The sequence below is a fragment of the Ambystoma mexicanum genome, chromosome 1q, assembly GCF_040938575.1.
Source record: "Ambystoma mexicanum isolate Mex_15411 chromosome 1q, UKY_AmexF1_1, whole genome shotgun sequence".
In the NCBI taxonomy this organism is placed as follows: Eukaryota; Metazoa; Chordata; class Amphibia; order Caudata; family Ambystomatidae; genus Ambystoma; species Ambystoma mexicanum.
This window is the reverse complement of record NC_090922.1, coordinates 923509581-923524083: the sequence shown is the minus strand read 5'-3', so window position 1 is coordinate 923524083 and position 14503 is coordinate 923509581. Positions and strand designations below refer to the sequence as shown.

The 14503-nt window shown below is 47.7% G+C and overlaps 1 protein-coding gene across 4 annotated transcripts in view; it reads left to right on the top strand.

Annotated features, from left to right (window-relative positions):
* LOC138538879 (glyoxal reductase-like) overlaps positions 1-14503 on the top strand; it is a 1290729-nt gene that overhangs the window by 1188770 nt on the left and 87456 nt on the right. The window lies entirely within an intron of this gene.

Here is a 14503-nt window from a genome sequence, read left to right as displayed (position 1 = left end):
TTCAATCTCATTACAGACCCCGATCTTGACTGGTGGTCGGCCAAAGGGACGGGACCAAAAGCCCCTACGAAAGATAATCTCGCCCTGAGGGACCTCCTACAAGAGTACTACTGGGTTGACGTATGGCGCAAATGCTGGCAAACCCCTGGGGGTTACACGTTCTTCTCCCCTCCCCACCAAACATATACCAGGATTGATTTGCTGCTGGTGTCGGAGGAGGGAGGGGGAGAGGTCGGAAACCCGACGGTTGAATCTGTGACCTGGTCGGATCATGAACTCCTCGTTATGGAATGGGGGCTGCAAGCCACCGTGAAATCACATAGGTGGCGCTGTAACGACACCCTCATGGGGGACCAGGTGTTTAGGGAATTCCTTAAGAACGAAATAGAAGCCTTCTTCTTATCAAACGACACAGGGGAAGTCCCAATGGTTACAGTTTGGGAGGCAGCGAAGGCCACCTTCAGGGGTCTCCTCATTGCAGAGGGTTCGAGCAAGAAGCGAGAGAGGGCCCTGATAGAATCCAGAATCCGGGAAGACCTGCGGGCCATGAGGGCACAGCTCACCAATGGAAACATAGACTGCGAAAACCTCCTGAATGAAATGAGAGAGAAGAGACAAGCTCTGCATACAATCCTGATTGGAGAGGTAGTTAAAAAAAAATGAGATACACGAAGCAGAGATACTATGAGAGGGGCGACAGGGTTGGAACTCTTCTGGCACATAGGCTGAGGGGAAACAGGGCGGGCAGACACATAGAAAAGGTCAAGGACGGGGCGGGCAACGCCCAGATCAAAACTGAACACATAGCCGAATCATTTGCGGCCTTCTATAAGGCCCTTTACACTAAACAAGAGGGTGAATCACTGGATGAAATTCGAAAATATCTTGAAGACTACCCCCTACCCAAGCTCACAGACCTATAGAGGGAGACACTAGACAAGGAGATAACAGAGGAGGAGGTGGAAGAGGCCATCAAAAAGCTTAAAATAGGCAAGACCCCGGGAGAAGATGGGTACACAGTGGATTTCTATAAACAATTTCAGTCCGACCTAACCCAACCACTGACCAAATTATTTAACCAAATCAAAACCTTAGAAACCATTCCACCGACATTCCTGCAGGCCATAATCAGTTATCCCTAAGCCGGGCAGAGACCCAGCAGAGTATGGCTCATACAGGCCCATCTCGCTTCTGAACACAGATGCCAAGATCTTCACCAGGATCCTGGCGACACATCTAGAAAGGTGTCTCCCCCGACTGATCCATCCCGATCAGGTAGGCTTTGTAGTAAATAGACAAGGAGCAGACAGCGTGCGCAAAACCCTGCACATACTGAGCTCAAATAGAGTGAAATCCGACGGTGCTCTTCTCTTGTCTATAGACGCGGAGAAGGAGTTTGCCAGGGTGAGCTGGGCTTTCATGGAGGGGGTTCTGTCGTCCTTGGGGATGGGACCCAGGTGGCGGGGATGGATGACTGCCCTTTACTCCCGCCCTTCCGCCAAAGTGGTGGTCAATGGAGGAGAGTCGGAGTCCTTTCCTTTAGAGAGAGGTACAAGACAGGGATTCCCACTGTCTCCCCTCATATACGCCCTGATGATGGAACCCTGGGCCATAGCAATCAGGACTAATGATCAGAACCAGGGTGTTAAAATAGGGGGAACCGACTACAAAATAACCCTGTTTGCTGACGATGTCCTCCTGTACCTCTCTAAACCATCCCAATCAGTCCCAGAGGTGTTGAATAGTCTGGAGCGATATGGTTACCTGGCAGGCCTAAGGTCAACGTAGATAAATCAGTGGCCTTCCCGGCAGGCCAGCTCAACGAGACCGAGGGACAATACATCAATAACCTCCCATTTTGTAAACAAACAGAGGGACTCTCTCATCTGGGGATCCGAATTCAATCACACCTAGAAGATCTCTTTACGGTAAACTACCCGCCCCTATGGAGGTCAATCAAACACGACCTGGGACACTGGTCAAAATCCGGCCTCTCATGGATGGCTCGCCTCAACTCCATCAAAATGGTAATCCTCCCCAAATTCTTATATCTGTTTCAAATGCTGCCAACCCAGATACCGAATTCATTTCTCCTAGAGATCAAGCGGGCCCTTCTCCGCTATCTATGGGCCGGTAAATCCCACAGGATTGCTTATGACACTCTAACTAGACCCAAGGATGAGGGTGGAGTTAATTTCCCAGATCTAAACACTTAATATAAGGCGTCACAATTGCGCGTCCTTGTTGATCATCTGACCACTGGCCCAAAGAAACAATGGGTAACACTGGATAACACACTCTTTTCGCCGGTCACATTGGACGAGTGGCTATGGGTCCCCAAGACATCTATTCCGAGAAGGGTTCTAAAACATCCAGTGTTGGGAGTGCTGTGGTCTATTTGGAAAGAAGGGGGTTACCTAAGATGGCTCACAACGTGGCCCTCACCTTTGAGCTGCATCTGGGCTCCGCCACTTTGGGAAGGGATCAACGAACCACTAGCCTTCCAGCAATGGTACGAGGTGGGTCTTTGTAGGGCCGGACAGCTTTGGGTGGATGGGGTGTTTATATCTCCAGGTGACCTGAAGGATGCCTTGGGCCTCCCTAACCTCTCCCCCTTTCGATACCTACAGCTTAAGGGTACCCTTACCGAGAGCAGATGGGGTGACACACTCAGGCAGGACCTAACCGATTTTGAGAAATTCCTCATAACACACAAAGGTACCAAGGGGGTGATATCGCGGCTTTATAGCTTTTTGTTGTTCTCTACCCCACGGGACCCCCATCTTCCCAAGTACAATGGGGGAAGGACTTAGGCACCCCATAACGGAAAAAAGATGGACCAAGATTTGTAGGTAGGCACACCGTTCCACAACTGCACCCCAATACCGCCACCAGGCCCTGAAGTTGATACACAGATGGCACTACCCCCCACAGAGGATAGCCAGAATGAGAAAAGGTTATGACCCCCACTGCTGGAAATGCCACGATGAAAAGGGGGATTATGTCCATATGTGGTGGAAGTGCCAGGTGGCACAGACCTACTGGAGTGAGGTCCTGTCATGGATAAGAGGAGTGGACGGAATGGTGAGAACTCTGTCCCCCTGGCTGGTGTTGTTCGGCATTGAGGTTGAGGGGGGCCCCAAGGTGAAACACGATCATATGTTGCAGGTCATGCTAGTCGCGGCTAGATGCTGCTGGGACCAAAAATGGAAATCGTCCCGACCTCCTGGGGAGGGGGAGTGGGTAGCGAATACACGGGCAATCTATGATATGGAGTATCTTACCCACCTGATTGATGAATCCAAATCTAACATCGAGGCCCTATGGCTGCCATTTTTTGATAAATATGGGAAAATAGCCTGAGGCATAAGTAATCAGCTCAGACAGTCCTCTCGATGGGAACAATACTATCGAGGCAACCCCCTTGGAGTGGGAAGAGATCGATTGTTGCAGGAAATGTGACTTTTATATGTTGGACCTTGGTTTTTGAGCACCGTCTTTCTTTCTGAAGCAACCCTATGCTCGCATTGCATCTTCAGATGATGTGCTGGACCCTGTTGTTGTTATCGACCATTAAACCATGGCATGGGATAGGGGGGGGCGGGTGTGGGAGGTGGGGCGGGGGGGGTGAAAGTTGTGACCTCACTTTGATATATACCAATGTTTGCATTATTTTTTGAACTATGTCATAATTGTAAAACTCCAATAAAACCAAATTTTCAAAAAAAAATATATTCTTACTATACACCAGCCTGGTTCCTAGCTCATTGGTGGTACAGAGGGTATTTGCGGGGTGGTGCGTGATAGGTTGGAGGCCTCATAAAGTTGAATCTGTATAAGCGCTTTGGGTGTGCTATCCTTGCTGGTGGGGGAAAGGAACTCCCTGAGAAGAGAGTAACCGCCTAATAAATCGTGACATCCCTTAGCCTCCTATAATCAACCCTATTCTGGGATGCCCTATACTGGGTTTCCAGCACTTCTATCTCTGTAATTAATTTGCCCTCCTGTTGTTTCCTGATTTTGTGTAGTGTCGCTGATGAGGTGTTCACACTTCCCCTCGCCACTGCTTTCATAGCATCCCGAAGTGTCAGCTGCCAGATTATGCCTCATGTAGTACTATGATCTCCTTTAGGCTGCTTCTCACCATTGCATTCTTTAGAATATCATCATTTAGCTTCCATAGAGATCAGGTTTTAGGTTTTCCCTCCAAGCATGCGCTCAGCATAGACGCGGAATGTTGTGACATGGTGCTGACTCTTATATCGATCTGTTGGTTACTTTGTAGGGATGTCGCCAGCAGAAATGCATAGTCAATACGCTAGTACGATTTATGCACAAAGGAATAGTGAGTGAAGTTCCTCCCCCTGGGTTTTGGTGCCTTCATGCATCCACCAACCCCATATTTTCCAACACCCCTTGACATTCTTTGACATTTCACTGGTTAGCAAAAATTTCGATTGGGCTGATCTGTCCTAACTCCCATGCTTTGCTGCATTCCAGTCTTCTGCAATGAAACATTACCCTTTCCTAAATGTCTCCAAAGCCTGTAATAAGTGGAATTGCTCTTGACACTTGTTTGAGGCATAAACTGAAGCTATCGTGAGAATCCTACCCCCATTTGTACCTTTCACAATGATGTACCTTCCATCATTATCCCTGACCGTGTCAGTCGGCGAGAAATTCAACCTCCTGTTTATCAAGCTGGACACCCCATCCACTTAGTTACAGCGCTAGAGTGCGCTTTTATAGGGAATGGTTTGTTTCTCACCTAAATTAATCCCTGTGTATATGAGGGGTTTCTTGTAAAACCACTATCTCCACTCCCTCCCTCCTCATTTCTCTTATCAGTTGAACCCTCTGGTTGGGGATGTTGAGACCTCACACATTACCCGACAATAATTTTACCAAGTTACCTACCTGAGCCATGGTTATCGATTCAGCATTTTCGTTTATGATCTGACCGCCCCTTTCTCATTCGTCCCTTTATCCCCTCTGGTGTAACTTTCCTCAATAACATTTCCCTTATCCCATTTGTGCTCTACCCTACTTTCTTGCACAAGAGATTACCACCAACCCTTATTAGCTGCTTTTAAATGGTGTTCTCCTCTCCAATACTTCTCTCAGAAGCTCTACCATCTATTGCAGATCTCTCTTTCCCCATCCAACCCCCTTTTTAGCTTAAATCTTTAAGATACCGTAAACCTCCTGTTGGGTGTCCTGACCCACGTTTGAGCTATCATGCTGCAACATTTGGTGCTGTGGGCTTAGAAAATCGAAGATGGCCAAAAAGCCCACATGTGCGCCAAAATCCAGGAGAACCACGCAGTTTGTGCACACTAAAATGGTTGCCTAACTTGCCACCCACCAGTGCGAGCAGGATGGGCCGGGGTGCCATGAGTGGAATGTGTGCCAAAGGAAAAACCGCACTTTAAAATCACCTTTTGTTTCCCTGAATGCCAGCTCAAAATGCCTATTTTCAAACATTGCAACATATCCAAAAATCTCACTGAACACCAGCGGACATCTGGCAGAATGAAGTATGTGTGCATACTAAATCTGGGAAGTTGAAGAGCCCCAAGACAATGTTCATAACAAGACTGGCTGAGCTCTGCAGGTCTGCAGGAGCCTAACTGAAACTGGATTAAAACCACCAAAATCGAAAATGTTTAAATTAACTGAGTGACCTACTTTTGAGCGTCACATAGTTTGTAACTGTTAAAATGTCATAGTTTTGAACTTAGAATCAGCATTCTAGCTGCATATGTAAAAATTGTCTTGACTTAAACTGGGGAACAAAAAGTGACATTTTACCTGAAACCTGGCTTAAGGAAACTGGAATTCTGCCAGACAGCTACCCCCGACAGGAGTGGGGGCTTGCCCAACAAATGCATTCCCAGGCCTGGCTGCATTCTGTTGCTCCTGCCAAAAGGAGGTCACACACTCTCTGATTGAATTACCAGGGGATTGCAAGAAACTAAAGAAAGGGCCCAGGCAGATGGTTTATTAGGGTGGTCGTAAATGGCTTCCTTTTGAACAAAGCCCTGCCTTGACTCAGGCAGATGGTTTATTGGGGGGACCGTAAAACAGCTTCCTCTTGGCAGAAGCTGGGAGGGGCAGGGTCTCTGAGCTTGGCAGAAACTGGATAAACTGGTTTCTATACCATGTGACCTGAAAAGACACACCCCTGTTGGCCAGAATACGATTCTAAGAAAGATGTATAACTCACAGTGCGGACTTGTCAAAATTATTTAAATGATACCATAATTCTTGTGATTTTTCGGTGCACGTTTTAAGACGCGTTGGGAATTTGTGTGATGTTCTGGGGCAAAACCCCGCTATTTATTGACACCACAGACTCTGTGTTTAAGCTAGAGACATGGGAATTTACTGGAGTATGTATGGACAGGCCGTGTATATGTGTATAATTTTTAATGAAAAACCAATATTGCAAAACCAGTTAAAAAACGCAAAATGTTGCCAGTTCTGAATGCAAGCTCTTAGAAACATCAGAGTTTGAACAGAGTATACCTCATGTGATCCGTGATGGGTGCATGAAAATTCAAACCACTGTGTATCTATGAAATATGTCTTTAGGTCAAATATAGATTTGTGTGTAATTTGACAGGGGAGTGTCCTTTCTGCAAGCCATTAAATGACATCATTCTGACACACAATCCTGTTCTCCAGTGAGAACGCAAAGAATTCTCCAACCTATCAGAACTCTGAAGGGGTTGGGCCTAGAAAGCTAGCCTCTCCACCCACTTTCAAAACACATAAAAAGAGAGTGCTGGGACAGGTAGAGACATTCAATTCCATTTGCTGCGGAGCATGCTGACCGACGACTTCACATCCAGAGATCATACACTTAGACTTCCAAGCTAAACAGAGACTACAGAACTTTGAACCAAGAAGGCCCACTGCAAGCAAAAGTATTTGTCAGCAGGCCCAAAAATCATTTGCAGACTATCGACAGCCGGGCGAGCTGTTTGAATTCCCTGCCTAGAACATTGCTGTGTCCGGAGAAAGCGGGACTAGGAGCCGTGCAGACCGGTGCTAGACCAGACCAGCAGAACCCAAGATCCAGGAGCAGTGCCGGTGACCCAGAAAGCAGAGCTGTACTCGGAACCGGAGACCAGATCGCTGTGAAGTGCTGTGCGCAGTGACCGGATCCATGACAAAGTCGCCTTCCTGTCCAAAATCTCTTGCGAGTACTCAGCAAAACTCAGAACCTATCCCTTAGTTTAATATAATATAATTTAATCTATTTAACCTAAGTAGAACTGTCACCTGTCATTTTCTAGCTGCAAGCTGTAACCTGTCGCTTTGAACTTTTAAAATTTCAAATCCGAAAAACTACCTTTATTTAATCGTCCGTATCTCTGGAACCGTTTGGGCTAGGAACTTGGTTTAACTTTCCTCGGAAAGCTTAGAATCTCAGCTTTTCAACAAGCTTAGACCCAACCTGCTACTCCTATACTATACTTTTGCCGTAATCGTGATTCACGCATTCGCGAATTTTGCCGCGATTTGGTTAAAAATCCAGCCACGTGTGAAAACAGCAGCTTCCTTGCTTTCCTTTGCCAAAAATTTGTTTAACCTGCTAGTTACTCCTAGATCCTTGCTAAAGTGAGCCTGAACTCATCCCAAGATACCACTCACCCTGAACCTCCTGAAGGGAATTAAAAGTATTTTCAGCATATTTCTCGCTGCATTGTCACCATATTCAAAGCATTTTGCCTGTGTTTCAAAACTCCTATTGTTGTATAAGCTTGCTGGGGTGAACAGAATTACATTTGATTGCATTTCTAAGAACTGTGTGCTCTCCTCTTCATTTCCTTACATTGCATAAGGGGGGGGAGTGGATTGCCAGAGAAAAGTGATTACATTGTTTTGTTGAAATCATATTGAGTATTTTCTATATTGCATTTTCATTCAACATTGCATCCATCTGAAACTAGATAAAGCATTCTCTACCACCTTATTCTTCTGTTCCTATTCCCAAGCGTGCTACCTCATCCTTTATACTACTCCTGGGTAATCAAATCAGTTTATTAGTAGAACATTACTCATTGTTGTTAACTGCTCATGTTCTGAAGTGTGATATTAATTATTAATTTATTATAAAGTGTGATATATATATATATTGTTTACATTCTCAAATAAACTGTTTAAACTTGCAAAACAGAACTACTTCTTGGCTCAGTGGGGTCAGGGGGGTTCCAAGAGAGGGGTGTTATATAGGGGTAGTCATCCAGAACTCATGAACTGGACATAAAAATATATCAATAAGGGTTTCCATTCAGTATCCCAGACTAGGCATTGACTTAGCTGTAGTGCTGGATTGAATCCTCTTACAAAGTGGGGGCTCGAGCCGGACATTTGGGTTAGATCTATCACTTGTGCAGATTAATACAGTGTGCCAGCTGACCAGATACACATATCCGGTCAGATCACCACGCTGTGTTACGCTGTAAAGCACTCCTCAAAGGAACGCTCTAAGGAAAAGGTCTGTTTTGCAAAAATAAAATACAAACTTCTGTAAGTCAGGAAGGAACTCAAATTCCAGAATGACAACCTTGGTGGATATGAAAATAGCCAGAGAGCACTTCTTACATAAGCTATTTGTGAGAGGTGAGTGGACTCATCAGGACCAGACGGTCTGGTTGCAGGCAATCGTACCCCAGATCACTGAAACAGGGTCAGATATATGGAGAGACCAGGGTCCCTTACATGTGGCCCTGAGTGAACTATATATGTCCCCTAAGGCCAAGGATGAGCACAACAAGATTGCCAGGGTAGCGGCATATTTATATTTACATATGGGAGCCATGCAGGACAAATGTGCTGAAGGCCAAAATCTGGCGAATAGGCAATTGCTGGCATTACAGAAGGCCCAATCTGATCTGGACTCTTCTGAGCAGAGGCTTCAGAGGAGCCAGGAGTCAGAAAATGATAGTAGGCAGTATATCATTAAAATAAAAGAGGACATGGATATACTGCAACAGGAAAAGGCTGACCAGGATACCAGAATTCTGGCCTTGCAGAAGGAACGCCAAGACAGTTTGGACTCCCTACTGCAGAGCCAGAAAAAGCTGGAGCAACAGATCAATTTCAACAGGGCATGCACAGAGCAGGTAGCCACCCTGCAAATCCAACTAGACAGAGAGAAAGAGGAGAGCAATAAACTGATCCTGAAAGACCTGGATACCGAGGCAGAGTTTGATCAGGAGCGCCAGAAAGCTGGTGCCTTCCAAAGACAAAGGGACGACCTGACGGTACAGATGCAGACTCTTAGTCAGGAAAGAGACACCTTAGGCCAGGAAGTCTGCCACCTAAAAAGAAAAATGGAAGAAAATCACCCGGCCCACCAGGGACTGGGTGACCTCCAAAAAGAACACCAGGACTTGCTAGAGCACACCAGGAGGGTGGAGGAGGCTCTGGCAAGACAGGAGCAGGCCAATAGGGATGGGACTCAGGAGGTAACCCTCCTGCAGCAAAGACTGGCCCAGTGCTCCAGGACCAATCAGGAAACGCAGAGAGAGAATGAGGCTCTCTGCCAGCACAATGATAGGCTCCAACAACAGGTAGCAATGCAGGAGAGACTGAAAGAGTCTAGTAAGGCCTTAACTGAGGAACTGAAGGCGCAGGCTCTTGCATTGCAACAGGGAGCAGGGGCGGATAGAGACCAGGTTCCCTGGGAAAGGGAAACTCCTGAGCATAACCTCAGCAGCCCTAGTACCAGAGGCCTTTCTCTCTCTCAGTCCCTGGACTCTGCCACCCCCATGTCCCCTGGCGCACATGAGCACCGGGCCACAGGGATGGCAGATTACTATCCAGCCAGAAGCATGGGGCTCATAGGCCAGTACCTCCCAGGAATGGATGGGCGGGCATCCGGGTATGGGCACCCAAGCACAGTGCAATTTAGTGGGGAACCCCAGGAGAATAGGCCCATTAAGGGCATCCTGAAAACTTTTGCCCAGTTAGGTCAGTGGGGGGGGGGGGGTACCCATCAAATCCTGGCAGCAAGGTGGAATCTGAAGACTCCTCTGAATGGCGCAGGACACAGGAGACCAGGTCCCCACATTCTGCCAGCCAATCCCAGGCTCACAGAATCCGGGAAAACCTGGAAGATCAGACAGGAACCTCTGGGAGCAGTGCCTCTGAGTCAGAGGATGAATGGACCAGGGTTACCCGAACCAAAAAGGCCAATAAGGCAAAAAGGGCCTTGCTTAAGGACCCATTGAAGCAAATAAAGGCAATAATGAGTGTCATCACGCCTTATCACAAGAACGCCAAGTATTCTGTTTGGGAACACTTGGAGCTTTACGAGCAAATGATGGAGACTTTCCATTTGAAGGACAGCCAAAGCTGTATTCAATATGTAAAGTGGACCTTCTCACCAGAATACTCCAGTTTCTTTGCGGGGCTGGAGGACCAAAATCATTTAAGATGGTCCACCTATAAGGCGGCCATCTTGAAACATTTTTCTGTTCACAGAAATCCCCAAGAGGCTCGCAAGGCAGCCTACAATTTGCAATGTGGGGAGGATCAGGCCCCACAAGAATTCGTGCAAGAACTGAAACGTACCTTTACGCAGACGACCAGAAGGGTGCGCACAGACAGCAGAGAATTTGTCAATACATTTTTCCATGTCTTGCCCAAATACATAATGACCCAGCTCGTGAGAGATTTTCATGAGAAAAGATCTTTAGACTGGGTCATTGAACAGGCTACCCGGATCTATGAGGTGCAGAAGCCTATCGAAAATAAAAATAACTCCCCGAAAAACCCCAAAACCGACAGCACCCCTGCTGCTGCCAAGGTGGCAGAGGTAAAGGTTGCCCCCGTTTTAGATTTGGAGATGGGGGGGGCCTAAAAACCTGCCTGCACCAAATAATTCACAGCCCAGAAGGCCCTCGGGCCAGTCACAGACAGGGAGTCGAGGAGGTAGTCCCACAAATGGGGTCTCCCGCTCCCCTGACTATGTAGGTCCCCGCTACAAGGGAAACCGACCAATCCTGGGTTATGTGTGGACTCCTCCAGCCCAAGGGGGGGGATCCAGCCAAGCACCTAACCCAGGGAACTTCCCTCCCAACTTCCCACAGGAGGGCAGAAATTCTCCAAATCCTGGGCAGAACTTTTTCCCCAGGTATCCACCCAATTTCCCGCCCCAAAATCATCCATCCTTCTTTCCCCAATTCCCTGAGCTCAGACAACCTAATCCGGGAGAGGGGAGGCCAAGGGTGGAGGGGTACCAAAATCTTTCCAACCAGGGGTACTACCAGAGAAGGGATAGCTACCCTTCCCGGGATCAGCCCAGGGGAGAAAATAGAGCCCCGTATCAGCCTGAGCGCGTTTCCCAGTTAGAGCGCCAGGTCCAAAATATGACACGGGATCTGGGTCACATACTGAGGGCTCAACAGAACCCTCAGATGAGCATGCCACCGCAGAATGCCCCAAACTCTGGACCTGGTGCTCCAGAACAATGACGGGGGCAGCACCCCGATAACACAGCGGTTCCCAGGGAGGAGGCACAAGGGGAAGGGGGGTGTAAAGCCTTGGAGGAAGCTTCCTTCCCAACTTGTAAACAGCCCCTGGAAACCCAGGAACCGGAAACAAAATCTCCTGCCCCTGAAAGCCCGCCTCCCAAGGAGCAGAGGGGGGGTAGGAGAAACAAAGGACCCAAACAGACCCACTTTGTGGAGGAGGTACAGGTCTTCCAATTTGAGGGAGAGGGATCCTCAGAAGATCCTGGGAAAAGGATCTTCTCCTTCAGAGATGGGGGAACTCCTCCCAAGGAAAAATGGGTCCCAAGGGATGTCAATTCAGACTGGGGAAGATATGGAGACTGAGCTACAGCCACCCATCATCTCATTCCAGAACCCACAATACCGAAATCCCCTGGTTCAAACCCATCCTGGTGACTGCCTCCAAAAAGGGGGGGGCGGCCCAGAACCGGAACCAGGGGAACCCACAATGGCTCTGATCTCCAGTTGCCAACTTTTTCTTTCAGATTCCCAAGACTCTCCACAGAATTCTGCCCAAATCTCTTCTCTAGCAATGTCCAAAACCAGAAAGTTAGCCCACCAGTTGTCCAAAAATGTGCATTATTTGTGCCCCCTTGAGGAGAAGGAGGGAAGATACCATGCCCCGGTACAAGTACAGGGGCAGGGTACAATTTTGGCACTGGTGGACACTGGATCCCAAGCTACCCTTCTGTCCAGAAGGGCCTTTGATGAACTAAATGCAGGAAGGGGGGAGAATTACCGTATTCCTCTCACCTCTCTTCCTGGACAACTGCAGAACTTTGACGGGAAGGAAATTCCCGTTGAGGGGACTGCAGACTTGGACATTAAAATTGGGCGACACAAGGTGAAACACCTGGTCATAGTAGTGACTCCAGAGGGCACCCCCTGTTTACTAGGGAATGACCTCCTGAGAAGGTTGTCACCCCTAATAGATTGTGTAAACAAGGTCCTCTGGACCCAGACTAGCCGACCAATAAAATTAAAACAGAGTGTCAACCATGTTAGTTTAAACAGCACCTGCCACATGGTTGAACAAAAATCTGACCAAGTAGAATTTCACTTCCGGAACAACCAAACTCCAGACGTGACAGTAATAGCAGTAGGGCAACAGACTGATGATGGGGGGTCCTCTCTATTTCTGAAAATCAACCTTCCTTCCAGTTTAAGGTGGTATTCCACACTGGAAGGAAACACCCTGAAATTCTTTACTAATCCACAATCAGAAACTCCCACTCCTATAGTCCAGAAAGATGTGAAATCAGCTCAGAGCCTGGCTGATATTCAGCAAATTGGAGAGCAGTTGTTCATCCCTGTTCAGTTAAATGATGGGAAGGACTCTGTTCTCGCTCGAGTGTGTGTGAACAACGGTAAGAGCTTCATCAGCGAAGCCATGTTCCGCCAACTCCCAAAAGATCCAGCCATTCCCACATTCAAACTGATAGACAAATGGGAAATGGACCTGGAAGCACCCAATTCCAAACATCTCCTGCCAAGCAGGTGTATGCTCAAAATCTCCATTGGCAACAAGAGCATAGTCCACAATTGTTGGGTCGTGCGAGACGTCACTGCCGCTTTTTACTTAGGCAGTGACATTCTCAATCGCTTTGCCATTAGTTTGGACCTAATAAGCTTCAAAGCTTGGTCCCGATTAGCGGATAATCCCAAGGGCTTTGATGATCTAGAAAAAGCATTTAGGTCAGCTCAATTGCTACCTTATGCAGTTGAAATTCAGATCAAAGAGGAAGTCACCATCCCAGAAAGGACCCGACAATTCTCCCTGGAAGTGAAAGTTAAAAGAGGACAATATTTGAAAAACCCTGATGCTTATATACATCTAAATGCTTCTCTCCAACAGCAAGGGTTGGGGGTAAACCCAACTCCATTAGTCAACATAGAACATGACACCATTCCAATAGAGGTGGATAACAGCGACTTAAAGAGTATTACTCTAGCCGCAGGCACCATTATTGGAATGGCGGTTGATGACTGACATTTTTCCATTGATTTAGGAAATGAAATGTTAGGACCAATCCCCAAGGACTGCTTTGACAGTGACAGTGATGACAATACAACACCAGACAGGATTTTTACCCGGCATGGGGGGAACTTCCTGGTGTACACTTCTTGCCCTTATGGTAAGGAAGATGTGACTTGTGACTTCAGGAGGGATGAGGTGATTTTCCAGGTCCATGAGGGCTGCCTTTCCCACCTGAAGCCTCCAGTCCAAATCAGCACTCTGACCAGGGACTTCTCCACCCAGCTGGAGGAGGCAGCTGAGATAGCAAAACCAGAAGTCTTTCCAGGCTTCAGGCAGATGGTGGAAGAGAGAGTCAACCTAGCTGATGCCTGTGTGACTCCGGAACAAAAGCAAAAGTTGAAACAAGTTTTCTTGGATTTCCAAGATCTCTTTGCGGTAGACTCATATGACTGTGGTCGCACCGACATCCACACAACAACAATCCCCACGGACCCTGGCATGACTCCAGTGTTTGTGAAGCAATATCGTTTGCCTCTCGCATCCATGGAGTCCCTTACTGAAATAATTAAGAACCTTGAGTCCCGGGGAATAATTCGTCCAATACACAGCACCTTCAATAATCCGGTGCTGGGAATACTGAAGCCAAACGGCCAGTGGAGACTCTGCACCGACCTCAGGGAGCTCAACAAACGGGTCCATACTTCCCGATGGCCTCTGCCCTACATTGACCAAGGGCTGGCCCAGATCCAGGGGTCACAGGTATTCACTGCAGTAGACCTGACCAATGGATACTGGACTGTGCCTGTCAGTAGGGAGGACCAATACAAGCTGGCTTTTACCTTTGGGGGCCAGCAGTACACATGGACCCAGACTCCCTTCGGATACCTCAACTCCGGCAATGAATTCAACATTTTCCTACACAAGGCCATGCCCAACCTGGGTGCAAGGGGTAACCTGGCTTATGTAGATGATGTCCTCATCAAAAGTTCATCTGTGG